Source organism: Lucilia cuprina, chromosome 4 (assembly GCF_022045245.1).
Source record: "Lucilia cuprina isolate Lc7/37 chromosome 4, ASM2204524v1, whole genome shotgun sequence".
Lineage (NCBI taxonomy): Eukaryota > Metazoa > Arthropoda > Insecta > Diptera > Calliphoridae > Lucilia > Lucilia cuprina.
In genome coordinates this window covers 65,830,194-65,833,159 of record NC_060952.1, presented here as the reverse complement: position 1 = coordinate 65,833,159, position 2,966 = coordinate 65,830,194, and positions in this window count along the sequence as shown.

Below are 2,966 nucleotides of genomic sequence, written 5' to 3'. Positions count from 1 at the left end.
GAGTTCTTTTCAAAAATCATCAAATATATTTTCTTTATTATAGAAAATTGATTAAGAAATTAAGAAAAGAAGAAAATTTATTATAAATATATTAAATTTTGTAGAAAATAAATAGTAATTTTATGTATGTATGTATGTATGTATGTATGTATGTATGTATGTATGTATGTATGTATGTATGTATGTTAGAGTGCTCCAAAAAAACTAAGTTTCGAATTTTGAAAATTTTAAAATTAGCCTTTTTATTGTTGTGTATTTTAAATGGAGCCTTTTGTAAATTTATTAGTCCACATATTTCTGAATAAAAATCAAGAGTTACGTGCAATTTGGACGCCATTAACCCATAAACTTTAAATGTCAAATTTTGTAATATTTACAATTTTTGATGGAAACTAGTAGAAATTGTTTCTATTTTTCGGTAGATTATCAAAAAACTTAAGAAATTTATTTATTAACAACATATATTTACAATAATAGTGAAAAAATATAATTAACCCTTAAACGGCTTTGGGATTAAAATGACCCCGATGTTTTAAAAACATGCCAATTTGGACATATTTCAATAAAACCCGTTTGCAATCCCATTAATTCAGCTTAAAAAATTCTAGGCATTAAACCTTTTTGAATATGGTGTCAATTTGAACCATAATACTTTTTGTAATCGATTTAAATTTGGTATTAAAAACTAAGATACCATAATCTATATTTGTGATATAATTTTCCAGTTTTATTTTTATTTTAAAATATTTAATGCAAATAATATTTAAATACATTTTTTATATTTCATTATTTTTATTTATATATATTATATTTTTTATAATACCCAATTGTTTTTTTTAGCAATTTGCTGAATTAATGGGATTACAATCGGTTTTATTGAAATATGTCCAAATTGGCATGTTTTTAAAACATCGGGGTCATTTTGATCCCAAGGCCGTTTAAGGGTTAATTAATTTTTTCACTATTATTGTAAATATCGGTTGTTAATAAATAAATTTCTTAAGTTTTGTGATAATCTACCTAAAAATAGAAACAATTTCGACTAGTTTCCTTCAAAAATTGCAAATATTACAAAATTTGACCTTTGACCTTTAAAGTTTATGGGTTAATGGGGTCCAAATTGCACGAAACTCTTGATTTTTATTCAGAAATATGTGGACTAATAAATTTACAAAAGGTTCCATTTAAAATACACAACAATATAATAAAAAGGCTAATTTTGCAAAATATTACATAAAAATGTGTTTTTCTCGAAATCCGCTGAATTCAAATTGCAGATACAGGCAAACTATAAGAGGTATTGACCTATTTTTTTACTGTTTTATTCCCTAATCTGTTGTCCATAAATTCCTATGAGTTCTCCCAAAAATATTGAAATTTGTTTAACAAAGTGTCAAAAAAACTTAAATTTGAATTTTGAAACGACCGTTAAATATATCAAATTTTTTCGACCATAGCTGAGAACAGGTTTACGTTATTCTATAAGGACAAAAAATCATATTCAAGTAACTACAGATGTATTTTAAGTAATACAATTGTTTTATTAGAATATTTTCAAAAATATGTTTATTTTCCTATCACATTTCGAATTCAAGTGCTCTGAGACACGATAATGGCCTGGGAAATTTTTAATAACTTTTACATTTTTCAACCAATTTTTGTGTTTTTTTTATCTTTTTGTAACGCTAATTCTGTGTACATTACGATTCTTTGACAATAAAATGCAAAACAAATTGTTTAATGACAAAACTTTTGTGAAAACTGGAAAATTGCATATTTTCCCCTTGTAAATGCATCTTCAAACTTCAGAGCCGTTGCGGCACCAGTTAACGTAATCCTATTGACCTAATTTTTGGCACGACCTTTTTTTATAACCCATAGAACAATTCTAGTGGGGGGACGGCCTGTAGGATAAATTTTTTTCCTTCATACAAGCTTGAAGCACTCTAATGTATGTAGATAGTATATAGATAGAAATCGACATAAGTAAGTTTCATATGAGTCAAAAACTATCTAAAAAATTTTATGAGGATTGGTTCATGATTGACCCTACCTCCCATCAGAAAATGACTGCAATGCTCATTAATGGATTAAAAATACGAATGTAGCGGTAAAATTCGACACAAATAAATTTAATACGAACCAAATTCTGTCTTCCAAATTTTATGAGGATCGATTCATAATTGACCCTACCCCCTATATAAGGTTCCCTTCAGAAAATTACTTTAACGCTTATAACTGGCCTAAAAATACGAGTATATAGATGAAATTCGACATAAGTAAGTTTCATTCGAGGGTATATAAAATTCGACATAGCCTAATATAACACTCTTACTTGTTAATGTTAAAATTATTTTTTCAACACTTTTTTGGCCTTAAACACCAGACATCTAATATAGTACTTAAATAAGTATTATTCTAACCCAAAAAGTTCACAAAACTACATTTTTTGAAAATTAAGAATGTTGTACATAGTTTACTGTTTGGTAATTGATTCTAATACAGAAATAGTACGATTTATTATAAAAAATATAACATAAAATTCTAATAAAAGGAAGCAAAATTTATGTCTATTTATTTTATTATCTAGTTTTGCAGAAATTCGCATTTATTTTGATAAAAAGAATAATAAAAGTAAAGATTGAATGTGACATTTTGATACCATTATTTTACTAGGTCAAATTACTCCAACTTCAATATGCCTGCGGAGGTGTCAATTTTAAAAATGTTTACGTTTGTTGAACTATCAATATTAAATTTTACTTATTTTAACATTATTCTATCTGTTCATCAACATTTCTTTTCATTTCAGTCCATTTTAAACTTCCGAGAATGATTTTAACTGCCAAATATTGAAATATTGCTAGAAATTTGACCCAAAAATCAGTAGATTATCATTATCTATATATAAAAATGAATGTGTGTTTGTTAGTATGTTTGAACGTTATAGACTACTAAACGGCTGA